At 35.6% G+C, this 18,361-nt stretch overlaps 1 protein-coding gene across 1 annotated transcript in view; it reads left to right on the top strand.

The window, feature by feature from the left end:
- slc36a4 (solute carrier family 36 member 4) overlaps positions 1–18,361 on the top strand; it is a 176,516-nt gene that overhangs the window by 39,039 nt on the left and 119,116 nt on the right. The window lies entirely within an intron of this gene.

Raw genomic sequence — 18,361 nt, 5'->3', positions numbered from 1 at the left:
GCTTCTTATTTCAAATCGTGTAGTTGCATTTTTTCACATTGCTTGAATTGTTTTTTAAAGAGTCCAACCAGTTTGATTGAATAAAAGCTCCTTATGCCCAGCAAAATGTTTTGTTAAAGGGTCATAATAACAACATATAACATCAGGGTAATTCCAGCTGTTTGTATTAATTGTATTTACTTCCTTTTCTTTTCATCGTAATTAGAAATAAAATTCCTCCTTGATAAATGAAAGCACGTGTAATAATATGCAAGATGTGTTTTTGTTTTAAAACGTTTCACTAGTTCTTCCTTGGAAAACAAATCTATGTGCAACAAATATACAAAACAAAAGTACATTTAAGACTTCTATTGTTTGAAAAAATGAATTATTATAATATAATGAATTATTCAGTAAAATATGAGACGTGAAATGATTTTGATCTCTGAAAAAAATAGTGCAAAGAATTTCACAATGTCAAAAAGACATTTCATAATGACTAAGTTACATAAGCTGGATATCTCAAAGGAAATGCATAAAAAAGCCTTTGTTATTGCTAGTTTTCAGTCTCGTAGACTACTGTGATCTTGTAGCTGTAGTTGAAAGGGCTACAGTGCTGAATCAACCATGCACTACAATGTACTGTATTCTACTGAATATAATTATTCAGTGTCTTGAACAAATCTGTATTGCTGTTTTGTCTAAGTAATTTTGTACTTGATAAGGAAAAGAAGAAAGAAATAACTAACATATTAGTAAAAATTCAAAGTCCGAAAAGTTTTATTATTTTAAATAATTCACTGGATGCAGTGACTTCTAAAGACATTTGTTTGCACCAGACCTTCATTAGGTGTGTCATAGTAAAGATGGTGAATACTTATGCAATCCCTTATTTTCTGTTTAATATTTATAATTAACTTAGTAGGATCCATAGATTTTTATTTTCACTTTGACATCAAAGAGTGTTTTCTGTCAATCAATAACAAAAAAAAACTCCCAGTTGAATACATCATGATTTCATTTGTAACACAATACAGCTGTAAAAATGTCTAAGTGGGGTGAATATTTTTGATGGCCACTGTATGCAGTATACAGTATGTTGTCAAGGTAGAGTTACTCGTGCATATTTTTAAAATGGTGCTTTGTCATCTTAATCCAGTCTTCCTTTTCACTTTTTGCTCCATTTTCATGGATTTATTTTTGAAGTGAATACAGAGCACTTGTTTCTATCTTAATAAAAGCTGATGATGCTGGGTGTTGGGAAATCCAAAGTAGAGGAGATGTGTGCAGAAGCCGTAGGTAACTTAACACCTAAGGCCTCATGTTCATTCATTTTGTACCATTTCATTTGAAGCTCACCAGTTTTAAACATTTTGAGTCAGAGTTGTTTGTGACCTTGCGTTATGTGTGCACCTTGCCCGCCTTCAGCAATAGTTGACCTGCATTTGCTACAAAAGATGCATGTTCAGCAATGTTTACTCCGGAGGTTTCAATCATGAAAAGCCTCTGAGTTCAAGAAACTCCTGGGAACATCTTTTTCCTTCTCTTTCCTTGACATCAACTGTCTAAAAGTTTTAGCTTGTGTAACCTTCATGCTTCAATCACTACAGAAATGATTTGTCAAGCAAAGGTTCAGGACTGATACTCTGAAAAACAGACAAACTGACATGGTCATACCTGGATGTCTAATTTAATGACTGCTCTTTATTCTTGACGGGGAAAGGAAGAGACGTGCTTTGAGACATTTTTTGTCCAGTTTCTCATGCATGTGTTAAATCAAAATGAATTCAGCTGCGACCAGTTACAGTTTTCTTTTTCATGCGCATCTTCTTACATCTAAAAATCAAATCGTAAGACCTCAAGATGAATAACCTGTGACCTTGCCTTTTCATTCCTAGCTGAATATTTCTAAGGCTTCCTATTAACCATAACTTGATTTTAATACAGCCGATTGGTCATTTAAATATTGTATGTTTCTACTCCAAATTGTTAAAAGTCAGAAAATATACAAAGGTATTGTCAACTTATTTCTGTACTTTTTTTTAGAAACCTTGATTTTGATCAGCATCTTGGATGTTTCTGCCGAATTAACAATGAGTGCATTTGTTTGCTTGTTTTTTCCAGTGAGATGTAATGTATCAGCTGTTCAGCAGAGGTCATTGTTGGCCTCATTTTCTAGTTACTTCAAGGTTTACAGGGTGACATTACATGGGGGGACATCCAAAATGAAGAGGCATGAGATAACAAATTCTGAACTGAAGCATAATAGAATATTGACCACAACTCCAGCACAGCCAGAGGTACACTATTGGTTTCTGCCTGTGGTCTTAATGGCCACTGGCATATTCTGCCCCAAGGCTGCATAACGGAAGGAAAAGGGAATAACCCGCATCACTGTGAACAAAAACAGAGAACAAAACTTTTTGGTGAATAGCATTATGGTTGCAGCTTCTATCAAAATCCCATAAGGACTAGAAAGCAGACAAATGAAAATGATACATCTGACTCACAGAAACACATGGAATTGAGATTTTCAAGGAACTGGTAGATCTATGTTTCTTGTGTTAGATGTCTGTTAGGCAAAGTGAAAATCATGCATGTCTTCTCCCAGATGTCCAGGTATTTAAACAGGACTGTGTACTCTAATTAAATTATCTTTTGTTATTGGTTAAGGTGGTGACTTAATACTGATTGTAGATGAGCGAGAAGAAAAAACAACTATGTCTAAGATTTAACTGTAGCCCAATGATTAAAATACAAATATCAGACAAGGGAAAAGGCCAGCTGTTTTTGTTCTGTATTCAGAATTGCATTGAATTAAACCCTCTTCATTTTTTTTTTCTTGAATCCTGGCTTCAAATAAATTGAATCCAAGTTTGTATTGGCAGACCACATTGAGTGATGAAAAACAATGTTTGTTTTATCTTGTTTTCAGTGTAACGTTATTCATGAAATTCATGAAGAGGTGTGTTGTGATTGTCTTCCAGATCCTAGTACTCCTATAACTACATTTAAAAGACTGTGGGGCTGTGTATGGTGTCCTCAGATATTAAATGAAAAACAGAATTAGTATGCAGTAACAAATCAAAGATTTTTCATCGAAATTGTTTTTTGCTCTTTAATGCTGCTGATAGTTTTGAACTTTAAGAAAAGGATGCTTGGCGGAAATCATTTCTCAAGTAGCTCTTTGGATTTGAATGCAGCACAAATACTGTTGAAATTTTATTTGATTTTGACTTTGGTATCAAAAGCTGATAGTAAATAAAATTAAATCTGATATTTAAAAAGTAGAAATAGTGTTTGTATTTTTGCACTGTGTACAATCTGACACACTCAGCTGGGAAATAAAACACATCCATTAGTTCTGAAGTGCTTTGGACGACATTCCTGAAATGAGATAATTGATGTTTTGATTACCATTCATGGAAGCTAATTGTTTTTAATAGAATTGCCAGTTAGCACCAGGGTTATAATTGGTTTCATGTTGGATACTTCTCTGAAAACATTGATAACAACAAAGCAAGCAAAGTGAAACTTAATAGGTTTTGCTGACTGGCAATAGGAGGAATGGGTGATGTTCAGTACCTGAAAAATGTCTATTCAAATTGCCTTTTCATTGTGTTTAAATGTAACATTGATGTAAAAAAGTTATATTCAAGCCATTCAGGTAAGAAGTGTTTTGTCTGACACTCTCCTTGTCAGTATTTTTTGTTGGCCCAAAGAATTGTCACACTGTATAAGTTATTTTAAGAAAGAGTACATATAAATTATTTTCATGTTGGATCAGTGGCAGTTGTATATTTCCAGAGAAGCCTACATCCAAAGTCAAGTTGTTGCAGGTGCTAAACAAGTTGATAGTAATTTGCTATTTTTTACTTTTTCTTTCTTGTTTATATTTTCCCATTCAAGGAATAAAGATAAATATGAACTTCAGTTTTTGAAGCTTTTGAAGCTGCACTACATGCCCCTTTTAGGTTCATTTCCAAAAGAAACAGACTACAACTTCTTTGAAATAAAATCATCCTGTGAAAGACATTTTTATATCAATGACAGTAACACACCAGAAAACGGATTCTATTTTGTTAAATCTGACTTGAAATCAATACTTTTATATCCAGTGCTTGTAAGTTATTAAACACTTGCAAAATAGTCTACCAGAAGCAGAAAAGATTTTTGTATCATAATCAGAAAATTAATAAACAATTTTGCTAGTTATATAATCTCTTGTGTAGTTTGACTGAGGTTGTTTTCCATTGCTTGCAGGAAACTGTTGATTTAATAATATCCATCCAGTTGAGTTTTAGGTCTGGGGCTATTTTATGAGGTTGAATGCATTTGAATTTGATTTTGAATTTCAGATTTTGGGACGTGATGTTTCGAAAAAAGATGAGTTAATAGTTAATGCAAATTAATCTTTGGATACATTAATCTTTTTATTACTCTGAACATACAGTACATCAGATTAATAGTTTTAGATAGATTGTTCATACAGGTAGGAAGTTTTATGTTTGGAGGAATTTGGAAAAAATGAGTCTTTTCTAAATAACATACAACTGCCATCTATACTGTTTTTGAACAGATCCTGTTTTTAACAATGAATAAGGAAAGATAAATTTTGTTTGCGGCTGATTGAATGTATTAAATAGTGTTTATTTTTGTTTCAAAGAGTTAGTCAGCTGTTGACATTCATGTTGGCTCAGGGCTGTCCACTGCACAGTAGTATTTATTATGAAAAGGTCATTTTAGTTTATTCATTCAGCTTATGAGTACTTTATCTGGATTTGAATCCTGGGAATAACTGATTGTGTATTAGAGACTAGAGATCATGTGAGAGAGTTACTATAATTGCTTAAAACTCGGCTGTTCCTCAGAGCCTTAACCTATTCCTAAATGTACAGTATATAACTCTAATATTGCTACCAGAGGGAAAAAGCAGGAAAACCAGACATAGTTCTTAACTTCCAAATCCCTTAAATTCTGCATATTTTTGCTTTTGCATTGATCTTGTCACCAAGCTTTGCCTAACCTATTTTAATGGATTATTCCAACCTATCATAAACTGTTTTCACTTATAAAAGCAGATTCCAAGCTTAATTTCCCCTGAATTACATTCTTGCAGTGGAATTTTGTACATTTCAGCAGGAGAGACAGCCACCTACTCAGCTCATTATTTGTGGGTCAGTTATAAAATGTTGTTGGATTCCTTTTCCTTTAGTTATCTGATGCATGCCAGCCACCCTCACAGCCACCACAAGGCTGTGAATCTTCTGGCTGAGCTCTCCATGAGGTTTCCTAGTATATCGTCCTCATGTCCAGGGTATCATGCGAGAAGATATGAATGAAGAGTATGTAAAAGTACATACTACGAATTCTGATATTTTTATTAGACATCCAAGAATAACTACAAAAGGACATCATGTGCATGTTTGTGTCTGTGTGTACCCCGTGTATCCTGCTTTGTGCCTGTTGCTTGTAGGGATAGGCTATAGCTCCCCCTTGATCCTATATTGGATAAAACAGTTAGACAATGGATTGATGGATGGATGGATGAACACTTACTAGCTATGGCAGTGACTTAATATTCTTCAATCACAAGACACGCACATAGACAGACCACAATAATTAGGAGATGCCAGTTTACCTAACCAGTATGTCTTTGGAAATGGGAGCACCAAGAGAAAACCATTCTAACATCAGGGCAGTATATTATTTAGCAAAGAGGGCTTTCATGGATTCCCCATCTAGAGAGTATGGCAGGACATGGAGCATGACCAGTGCTAAAGAGGTTGATGAGGTGCCCACCAGTGAGCCCAGGTGGAGTCTGTATTGAAGCCTTGTTGGGGAGCTTTTTGATCATTTGTGGGTTGTTGCGAGTCATTGGATGTGTGGATGAGTGATGTTTGCTAGGACAGGGAGCCAGGGCATTGGGGTGGGGTGTAGGGTTCCAGTGATGATGCACATGGTGGCATTCAGCTGGGTATATGCTGAAAAAGTGTGAGGTGCTGAGGGTGGTAGTGACAATGCTCCATCTTGTATCAGCAAATTTGGAGATCAGATTGTTCCTTGTTTCGATCTTGGCTGCATTTGTCTTTATGTGCTCCAGGAAGGTAAGGGTCCTGTCTAGGGTTACTCCATGCTTTGTTGGTGTAGGATGGAGCTGCAATTTCTCATCATCAAAAAGCTTTTTTGTAGCTTTTACATTGTGGAGGTGGAATAGACTGCATAGTGTTTTGGTGGGCTTGGTTTGAGTCACTGTGTGCTGCAGTACTGTTCAGGTTTTGATATGTCCCCATTTAGGACCTGGCTCAAGGTGTTAACATTTGACATACAGATGTCATCAGCATATATAAACTTTGGGATGTGATTTCTAGGATGTCATTTATGTACAGATTAAACAGAGTGGGAGCCAATACTGATCCCTAAAGGAGTCCGTTTGTCTGTTATTTCCATCTACTTGCTTTCTGTCCTGGGTGAATTCTGAATTGTCTGCTGCTCAGCAGTGTTTGGATCATTTTGGTTGCCAATGGGACAGTGACCTTCAAGAGCTTCGACAGAAAGATAGGCTTGTCAAACTGTGTCATAGGCTGTCATAGGCACCTGTCACCTTTCAGAAGTTTTTCTGAAAGCCATTTTCGATGAAGGTGGTGAGGGCCAGTACTTATTCTGTTGTGCTGCGTTCCCTGGGAAATTGTGCAGTAGCTGGATGGTATTTTGGGGTTCTTTCCAAGTTTAGGGGATGGCGATGACCTTTGCTCTGCACCATATCTTTGGGACGGTGTTGGAATTCATAATTAGTGTGTAGAACTGAGCTTGTGGCCGCAGGTTTTTTAGAAATTCTGGCATGATGCTGTTGTATCTTGCTTCCTTGCTGCGTTTCAGGTCCTGCAAAACCTTTTGTAGTTCTGTGACTTCAAAAGGATAGTGCTTGTGTTTTCTCTGTTGGTCTGTTTGTGGTATCTTAATACATCCCAGACTCTTTCTTTCGTATTTTTGTCCAAGGGTGCCTTGGCAATAGCAAGCAGATAGTTGGAGACTTGTTTGGGAGTGACAGAGGGGTGGTTTTGAATGGGAGGTTTATAGACATTGGCTATTTGGAAACCACCAACCACTATAATGTCAGAATATGTGGCTGTAGCCAGATGGTTTGCTTGGGTAATGTCAGTTTGGGCATAAGTGGCATGACCATGTTTAGAATGTGGTTGATAACATAAGAAGTCATAACCTTTGATGGTGTATTGGCCTGCCTGTTCCAGTGTGGGGTTTCCTTTATGCAGATATTAGTGGTTAGCAGCCAGGACTTTGATGGAGCTGTTCTGGTGGCCGACAGGCCCTCAAAATGTAGATGGAATATTCAGAGAGCTGGTCTGGCAGTGATATGCTTTTTGTTTATCGTTTTGGCTTTGGGACTTGGAATAGGATTCTTTGAGACTCCTCTTCTGAAGCTTCTCTTAGAAATTTGTCTGCTATTTGTATCATTAGCTTCCCCAACATTCCTGGGCACTGACGAGGGGTACAACATGAACATGATTCATTGCTTCCCACCAGGGCAACATGTGGCAACTCCATGAAGAAGGTGCGGCAGTGTAGAACTGAATTCACAACCAAATCGAGGAGCACAGAAGCAGTAGCTCTAACTTCCATACCAGCGTGCCATCCCAAGGTAATCATAAGAAAAGGTCATATTAACAGATTAATTTAAAAATTATAGGTCCTTATATTTCATAGGTAACCTACAGAGTTTCTTCTAAAAGGATATAGTATTTCATTTGTTCATTCATTTATGTATGCATCACTTCAGTATTTAAGTTCTTCTAATTTCCATTGCCTTCATGTACAGTATGTATTTTGGCTCCTGAGGGTTTCTGTATTTTAGAATTTGACAACCATGACCCTGACAGAAGACAAAGACTTCCAGCATGTACAGTCTGTTATTCCCTTTGATATAGTTGAAGGCAGAGCAACCTCTTTTGTTTATAACCTTTTGAGCTGTGCTGAAAAGGGTTCCTGGTAACTCCTACAGACAGGAGTAGAAATTCCTATTCACATCAAAAAGATTTTAGTTATAACTACCTGAATTTTAATGTAAACTTGTATACAATATGTTTTGTGGCCATCCCTTGTGAATAACCTCTAAATTGCTTAGTGTATAATGCCAGTAAAAAGGTGTGAGATCTATTTTGTGCTACTTTTCACAGTATTACACCAATATAATACTCTAATTTTGCATGCTGTAATAAATTCAGTACACCAGCTACTGTATGTATGTAAAGATGATGAAAACTTCCTTTAAAAAAAATGAACAGTGCCTTTACCTTAGGGCTTAAAAGCGAGATGCATTGAATTATTGGGTTTCTTTTCTGAGACACGTTAAAGCTCTTATTTGATGCAGTCTTTTTGCATTATATTTTCATGCATTCATTTGATTGGTTTTGGCTTTTTAAACTGCTACTGTGATGGATAGAATCTTCTAATCCAGTAAGGTGGACTTCGGTTTCGTAGATACAATTTGTGGTTAATTTCTTGGTAGGGGCTATCTGTCCTTAAAACATACATTGAGAAAGATACATTTGTACATGAATTTGTTGTCTATTTTAATTAACTAACAGTATATAATACATTTGATTGAATTTTGACATTCCAGATGGGTCTTTGTAATAATGCTATATTTAATTTTATTTGTAACTATAGAAAATAAGTGTTAGAGATGGTGCTTTGAGTTACAACAACTTGTGTTTATTTAAAAAAAAAAGTAGATTTACCTATGTAGAAATATATATGCATCTCTTACAGCACATTTGACCCAAGATTAACACTTTTCTCTGGATCATTTGCACATCAGCTTTCCTGAAGATTACAGAGGAACAAGTGTCATGAACCATTAGCTTGGATCTTTGTACCTGAAATGAATCCCGATTGCATAACTGAGCAAGATGTGGTGGCTTGATCGTTTTACATGACAGGGAAAGGACAGGCACGCTTGTTGATGGCAGACCATTGCTATGATGAAAACTGTGGAATTGTGTGGTGTTCTTGCATAATTGGAAACTCTTGCAAAGAAGCTGATGCACTGCTTTCTGGTATTGTTTGTGATAGTTTTTGCTGATGACAGCCTGCTGAAATTTATTCCACATTGATTCATGCAAAACTCCTGTCTTATTGTGAACTTCTCTTTTTTCTTTTTCTGTAGGAAATTACATTTTAAAAATAAAAAAAAACACTTGGTTGAAAGATTATTTATCTTAGCTTTTGCCTGGTGATGTGAAGGTTGAAACAGTTTCTTCAATCTGTAAAAAACATACTTGACAGAAGAATATGCAGGACTCACTATAATTTCAAGTTAAGGGTACTGAACATCAAAAAGTTTTAATTGGCTGAAAAACATGATTAAAAGAATTGTTACAAGATATTTTAGTAAAAAGTAGTCCTTCTTCAGTTATGTAGAAATCAATTCACCCATCCATTTTTTAGTCACTTTATCCAATACAGGGTCACAGGGGACCTGAAGCCTATCCCGATAAGCAATGGGCACATGGATACACCCTGGATGGGACGCCAGTCCATTACAAGGCACACACAGGCACAAACACATGATGAAAGCAATTAATATGGTTGCTATTTTATGACTATTTTAAGGGGTATGTATGAATATGAGTATTAATTATCTCTAATCATTTCACAGTACTCACAAGGCGATTTTCACAATTGTCTAAATAGACTTCTAATTCTGCTTTGCGTACATAAAGTCAGATTAGTCCACTTCAGGTGTTATTACGGATCACCTGCAGGGTTAGTAGCAGTACCCTGAAAGCTTAAAATGGTTAGATAAGTAAAAAAAAGGGCCATATATATCTAAGATTTTAAAAATCAGCCATATTCTAAAAAACAGGTAATCAGTTGTGGTAACTGCCATTCTACATCTTTCTGGTCTTCACTCCAAGACTTCTTATCCAGGTTTTCACATATGTGATATTTTCTTATGCTTTCTGATTGCTGTTGTTCAACAGCATGCACTTCTGATACAGCAATGTTCATTCTAGTGTACCTAGAACAGATATCTGTTATATCTGTGTCTACAACAATTCATGCGATATGATAGAAAACAATTCATGTTGTGTTATAATTGATTGAATGTCTAACCAGTATATCAAAACTTTTTGCTTGAGCCATTAACTTTTATGTAGCAACAAGAGTTTGCTTAGGAGGAGAACTTTCCCTTTGGTTTTGTAACCAGTGACACCAAAGTACAGTATACAAAATGAAAATCTTGACCATAAAACATGGACATAAAGTGCAGTAAAAAAGTTGGGAAGGCAATATTTTTTCTTTGACATTATGTCTGTGAATAATAAAGTAACTAAATGGTGAGTCGTGTAAGGGAAATCACAACCTGACAATATCTGACAGTCAATATCTGGATACATAATAAAAAAGTTCTCAGACAATACAAGGCAGGTGGGTTGGTAAACACAGATATGATTTTCTGAATTCCCCTGTAATTAAGTTTATTAATCTTAATTTCAGCTCTTTAAGACACAAAGCAATATTTTTTTGAAGGACGAGAAAATAAGCACTTGAAGGAAAACTCCCACTCATTTTGTTCTGCACAATTACCCAGTGCTTTAGAAATGCTTAATTCTGGATGCAAAAACCTTTTTTTTTACTTGCAAAAAGAGGTAGCACTGCTGAGAGCAGAAAGAATTTGGACTTGGGATTGGTGGTTTGCAAAAAGAATGGTTCCATATCTGTTTATCAGTCCCAAATGGATCAGGCTGTTTGATCATGCAACAGTGCTTGGCGTGATTACTGTACAGTAAGTGTGTCCTTTACATTTTCCCATTGTGCTATTTTAAAACTAATTGTTTCCCATCTGTGAAATGTAAGCCAAGTTTCTCTGACATATACACTTGTGATCATGGGAGATTAACTGCCTAATAGTTTAACTGTGAAGACATGAAAGGAGAAACAAAATCAGTGATTACAGATTACCAACATGAAAGCATGGCAGTGAAATGCCTGGGTATCACACAGAGCCTGGAGTTAGCACTGAAAATAAAATAAACCCTCATGTAAACAAGTTTCTTTTGAATGTTTCTGACATTCCTCAACCTCTCATTTAATTAACAATATTTTCTAAAAATCAGTAGTTACTGAGCAAGTCTTAAGGTAAAAATTAAGTGATAAAATTTTAGTCACCTAATCAACAAAATAATCAGCAAAATATTACATATGATGTAGCACAGCTCCTATGATTTTCGATTTTGTACTGCTTTATTTAAAACCCTGCCTCTTTATAACTATTTTAATGATTTCCTAGCTGTATCAGCATGCGTAGGCTGCAAAAGAACAAGTAAAGGTTTATTCCATGCTGAAAAAAGAAGAAAAAAAACACAATGTTTTGGCTGTGGAGCCTTCTTTGGGTGTGAAGAAGGCTCTACAGCCAAAATGTTATCTTTCTTTTCTTCTCTTTTCAGCATGGATAAAATGGGAGATGGTTTGCCTTCTCAACATATTATTATGAATATACATTTTTTGTTCTAGGGTACATCCTTATATTAATTTTATTAATTTTTATTTGCTGAATTAAACTTTTGATTCATTCTGATTCCTGAAAATAAATTGTGTTCATGTTATATCAGAAAATGAAGCTTGTATTAAGCTTTTTACATTGTATTGTAACAATATATCTTGATAGCACATTATAGTACATAATGGGCCCATCAGGTCTTTGATCTTGAGAAGGAAATGATTTCTAGGAAATGTAGCCATGTGTGTGTCATTCTGGAGTAAGAACATTTTTGCTGTTAATTTCTCTTGAGGAAACAATAAAACTGTTAAATCAAACAACGTACCAGATGGTCCAAACAGGTGTTGAGGGTGAGAACGCTACACATCAGGAATGACTTGGGTAATAAAATTAATATTGCCAATATATGATAAATCACATTCTTATTCTGAAGAGTCTGCTAAAAGCTGACATTTTTAAGTCATTCATTCCAGGCTAAATGTCAAATTGTGATTGTGTGATAGTTTTAAAGTTTTCTGAATATACACATGCACTCCGATCAATTCAATTTATTAATAATCAAATGTACTCTTATCCTTTAGTCTATAAAATATGCCAGCATGAGTTGGGAATTATTTCCCATGGGAAATGAAACATTAATCAATGTTGCTCATTGGTTTATTGATCTTTATATTTGTCTACCTGTGCTGTATATAGAAATTGAAATCGAAATACAGCTACACCTTTGTTACAGTATTCGACATTTTTGTAGACTTGAGTAAAAAGTCTAGTAAGCTCAGAGTTATAAATCAGAGTTTAGTATGGTAGTTTCTTGTAATGTAGTTTCCAGTGTGATAGATTTGTACAAATAATAGTCTGTACTGATAACAATCTACTACTTCATGTAGTGCAAACCTTTTGAATTAGCAACTGTGTACAGTATATATGATCAGCTGCTAGACGTTTTTAGCAGAAGTGCCAAATGTTGCCTTTGAAATAAAAAAAAGACACAGGAGCCTGCTTGGAGGACCATGTTGATCTCTCCTGACATTTTCCTTCACGAGATGTTAACTGCATCTTTAATTAATATTTATGAATGTAATGAAGGAAAACAAATGTAAAACAAATGCGAAAGCTTTCAAGGTGACATCAATAATTTATGATTTTTTAATTCAATGTTTTGCTTATGGGGGGCATAGTGGGGGCAGTGGTTAGCATTGCTGCTGGGGCCATGGGTTTAATTCCCAACCTGAGGTGCTGGTTGTGTGGAGTTTTTATGTTTTCCGTGTGTTTACTTGGGTTTTCTCCGTGTGCTCTAGTTTCCTCCCACAGTCCTAAGAGATACTGGTAGGTTAATTGGCTTCTAACCAAAAACTGGTGTGAGTGTGTGTTTGCGTCTGTGTGTGCCTAGTGATGGACTGGCATCCCATCCAGTGTGTGTCCAGTCTTGTGCCCATTGCTTTCCTGGGATAGACTTCATCTCCCCCACGACCCTCAATTGAATAAAGAGGTTACAAATAGATAGATGAATAAATGGACCCTTTGCTTCTGGCCCGACAAACTATTATTACATGAGCTGACTGCCTTCAAAGCCAGGACTATGTGTCCTTTTAGTACAAATAAAGTGCAGGAACAGGCTCATAGCTTTTACATAACACTAACTGAAATCTAATTCGTCAGGGTAATTTGTTGTAATTTCATTGGAGCTGTACTGTGGTTGAGCTGCCTGTTGATGCAGATAACAAATGTCAGTGCTCCTCTGGAGAATCACAGGTTAGCGTCTCTTAACCTTCCCAGGTCTCTTGTGTCCTGCCTGTAAAATACACTGCAGGAGTAAGAATCTACCAACCACAGAATTAGTGACAGAGAGCGAATGTATATGGGTCCAAATGGTTAAAATTAAATGTAATAGTAACTTTATAAGGTCTTTTTATTGATCACAAAAGTATCAGTTGTTTTAATAATCAGATAATTAAAAATAATATCAAATTACTTTTTATAGCTGAATTAATGACAGCATTATAGTAATAATACAGTTTTGCTTAGGAGCACTTTTCATCTAACTCAGAATACCATATAATAAAACAAATATGATACACAAGAGAAGCAAATGAAAATGGAAAAAAAGCACAGCTTTTGGTTTTGTGAAATGATATATTTGTTGAAATGATTTGGAAAAAGTTAATTTTTGTTTATTAATTTAAGGAAAAACTTTAAATAGGTTTTGAAAATTTTGACTGTTGTTGAGTCTGGAATGGATATGGGCATTTTTTTCCCATAATAGTCATTCTGCACAAAAGAAGATTCTGTTGCCCAGTGGAGTTTGGTCTTTGGCAAGTAAGAAGACCTGAATCGTCAGCTCTCAGATTAAGAGCTGGACCATGTTCATGCAATATATCCTTATAATAATCTGGAGGAAAATCTTTCAGTACCTTCCATGTGATCAGAAGAATCTGACTGCTATAAAGGGAGCCAGTACAATTTACAGAGAATGGGAGCTGTGTGCTCATGGAAAATTCTAGACATACTGCACAAAACCTGTTTTGTACTTTAGAGGCTTAAATAAAGTCAGACATCAATATTTCAACATGAGATGGAGACAGACCTTTACTGAGTGTTGTTACACATATGGAAGTAAGATACCCTTGCAATGTTGAAAATGAGTTGGAAATGTGGTAGTAGTTCTAGGAATGCCTGTTGCCTTTGCTTGCTGACTTTCTTGGACAAACATGATAGAGGATAAAAAAAGATTTTTAGAACAACTAAGACCTCTGAAAATGTTGAATCCATAGCTATACATGAACCCAAGCATGATTAAAGACAGGTTAAAGCATTATTATAGACGGGGAGTTCCATTTCTTTCTCTTCCTGCTTCATGAAATAATGCCACACATTGAAATGTTCAACAGTCTGCTCCTGAAGTGAGATATTTCAAGATTTTTTTATCGGCAGAAGAAAGTCAGTGTAAAGCTTGGTCAATAATCTCTACTCATAACAGTCCATGTTATATCAACAGAAAGCAAACACTGAGGTTATTTTTAGAATCTTAATGTTATGAACATGGCTTACACATCATTAATAAACATATTTTTCATTTTAGTGCAGGTTTTATTCATTTTTAAGGGATGGTTTGTAGTATGGAATTATTTGCAAAAGAATTTAGTACCTTCTTTAATTTCTAAGTGCTGAGAGTGTGGCCTCATTGTAAAACGCAAACAAAATAAAAAGCGACATAAAGTTTCACGAGGGTGGAAGGCTGAAATAGACCATGCCTGTTTCCCACATGCTGCAGGTGACCTCTTCTTCAGAATGCTCAGTGACAGCAGCACTGGTTGTGATGTGAGCCTGCAGCTGCAGTTTGAACAGGCCGGCTCTGTGCTGATGGTTTCGGTTTCTGAGTAGGGAGTTCAACTCCTGATGAGCGGGTGCTGAGATGGCCTGAGGAGGGGGATCTGCTTCTTCCGTGACCGGTGGGGCAACGATCCCCGCGGGAGGCATCCCACACCGCTGAAGTCATATGCCATGTGATGAACCCAGGCTGACATTCACAGGCAGCCAAGACCAGACTGAACAAGCAGAGATGTCTGAGCCTTACATTTCTGATGGATGCTGCTTCAGGAGAAAAACAGCAGGAAACAGTGACTTGGGGAATTAGTTACAGACTCATATATATATGACTCATATATATACAATTATTTTACTGTATCTACACATTTCTGCTTGGGTTGAATGAGTATTAATTGTGAGTTTTTCAGTGAGACCTCCTATACCTCAATAAAGTGGACAAAGACCATTTAAAAATTTCTGCATATTTTTAATATATTGAAATCAAGTTTTCTCAATGTGAATATATATATTGTAAAGAATATGAATATAAAAAACTGTGAAATAAATACTGGTATTAACATTTCACTGAGATGGGATAGTAAGAAGACCATTGGGAAGAATGGATTGAAGAGAGCTGCCATCCATTGATTCTTTAATGTCTTCCATATTGCTAGTTTTTCTGGCCCAAGATATAAGCGCAAGATTAGAGAGAGCATGAAATGTGGGTTTGCTATATTTTGAGTGTCAGATGTTTTCCTTTTTTAACACAATATTTGGGGCTCATTAGCGGCTCATTGCAGCATTTTAAATAGTGCTTAGTGCGTATTTTCTTCAAAAACTGTGCTGCACCTTTAGCACAAAAAACTACGATTTAAATTGGGCAAATACACTCTGATATTGATACTTACACATTAAGCTGGCCTTGGCTCTAAACCATCCCCAAGTTCTTTGTTCTTGCATGTTTGAAGCGGTATCAGGGCTACTTGTAAACTTACAAGTGGTTTAATAACTTCTAAGCTCCTTATGTCTGTCACAGGGTTTCCTCTTTGTGACTTGGCTGTCTTGAATTTCAAGGGTCACTTGCTGAGACTGAATTGATCCTTTTGCTAAAGAATTGCTATTCATATTTTTTCAGCTTTTAATCTTTTTATCCAGAAAGTAGCTTGTTGAATCTCAAGATGATCATTAGTACTGAAACATGCATTACTCAGAGTTATAGATTTACTGTACATCTAAACTGACTTTTCTGGCTAAAGCATGTAAAGACATCTCAGTTTCAAGAGCATTTGTCGAATGGCAGTCTTTTTAGATCCCTTCAATCTGCTTTCCTGGCTAAAGCACCCAGACTACATTGTTCATGATATACTGATGACTGGGTATTTTGGTTATGTTGGTTTTTGATGTGGTATATTTTCAGAGAACTAGGGCACGCTGTTCATAATCGAATCACATCACATGATGTCTACAAGGTTCAGATATGGCTCCTTTTTTATTTGAGATGTGTATTAGAATATATGAACTTTAAGGTAAACTAATTTATAAATTTAGCATTCTTTGCTACTTTTTAGTCTGACAATTTTCAAGATTTATCTGTCTTCACGTTCTGCCATTGAATTTCTCGTTGAGCACCATTTTATCAAGAGAATTAAATTGCTGGTTGTTTTTCAGCTTTTGATGAGCACGTACAGGAAATTCAGGTTGGCACCTGGCAGAACTAGACATAATCCTAATAAATAGACCACATATGATGGGCTATGTTTGATCCTGTATTACTTTTCAACTTCATATTTACAATATTGTCACTTCTTCATCAATACATTTCTTTAATCTGGTATCTGACCAGCAATTAATCATTGTATTTTTGTTGTCATTAGCGTTTTACTGTTCTTACTGTGTAAGTTTCATGCTGGTTTTACATTATACAGGGCTTTGATATTCTAGCCTGGTGAAGATAGACTTCACAGACAGACGCAATTGGAGTATGAACATTTAAAAGATACGTTTTCAGAATTGTGAATATGTTTTTTTGTATTTTGTTTTTTGTTATGATTGTGCTAAAGAAAACCGCAAGGTTCAAATAAACACATCTGTGTAGCTTTGCTTTCTTGAGGTTTTCAAACATGGTTATATCACAATCTTCTTGAAAGTGTCAGTCTTGTGAAAATCATGAGAGGGTGGTTGATTCAAGTTCTACATTTATTCTGTGCATAAGTTTACATGTGAGAGATCCCTTTGCATCCTAGAGAATTGTATACAGGTGTGCAGATGCCCACTGACAGTGCAAACAATGTGAATTTAAGAGTGCCAATTTAATGTCCAAATATGCCAAAATGTCTCTTAACAGTATCTTTAAACTGCAGACCAAGCTTATCCTTTCTCCCTTGTCACCTGACACCATATAATACATCTCTCTTGTTACTGTTATCATTTCTGGAAGTGGGAAACACCAGGAAAAACAGGCCATTGTATCAATTTTAATAGCGATGTTTCAAGACATAGAATAAAAGTCCCCAGCTTACCTATTTTCTGAGTGTTGTCATTTTGTTAACAGAGCACAATTTAAAATGATATGAGAAGCATGTTTTTCAATGTCATTGTTGAAACTGCACTGTTCAGTAAATAATATGTTCTCTGCTATAATTCTGAACATGTTATTTTTTTATATACTCATATTTTCTTTTTTTACATATATATTTAGTGATTTTTTTTAATTAAAGGTTCTTACTGTTGCCATTCTTCCAGATTCTAAATTATTCCATTGCAAATGGTTGCCATGATTGTGATATTGAGACTGGTAGAAGGTGTTAACAATTGGCAGATAGGATACTTCCTGGATGGAATGCCAGTCTCTCCCAGAGCAAATCCTTTAGTTTCATACTCCATAGTAATGGAGGTACAATTTCAGAAGAAAGGAAAGCTAGCTTTATATGTGTATAGATCCAATACCCTTGTTTTGGTATATGAACTGTCATTAAAAGCAGACATATTAAAAAGAATAAAAAACTCCATACCCAGATAATATGCACTTCTCATTATACTTAGTTTGTTGATAAAGTTTGATTCCTACTGCTATAATTTCTATGGTTATAGCATTTGTTTTCTGAAAGTCGAATACATAAAATGTCAGATGAAACTCTCTTAGTTTGGATAGGACAACTCACCATAATGATAAAAGAAAAGGTAATGGGAGTTGAGAAACCCAAAGGTACTATTGCTCCCCTTCTTAGTGAGTCTCTCATAAGTCTTAAAAACCTGATAATACCAGATATTATTGTAATTTCATTTTAAATACAAATTATGCTGTTTCCTAAGCTAATGGGTTTTGTTTTAGAAACCAGCCACCACTGGTTTTGAACTATAAAGGAATAATTTTGCGTTCTGTAAACATGAATGTAAAAGATTAAGGTGATGATATGATGCAATTTGTCCTGAGGACTCAGTTCTATATAGTTTTAACTGTGAAAAAAATATTTTTCTGGAGTGTTAAAATCAGATTTTTTGTAAATGCATACTTTTAACATGCATCATATTTGGTATGGTGATAACTTTGGA

This window comes from Atractosteus spatula, chromosome 7 (assembly GCF_055471065.1).
Source record: "Atractosteus spatula isolate fAtrSpa1 chromosome 7, fAtrSpa1.hap1, whole genome shotgun sequence".
In the NCBI taxonomy this organism is placed as follows: Eukaryota; Metazoa; Chordata; class Actinopteri; order Semionotiformes; family Lepisosteidae; genus Atractosteus; species Atractosteus spatula.
The sequence above is the reverse complement of the archived record's forward strand: the minus strand, read 5'-3'. Positions and strand labels throughout refer to the sequence as shown.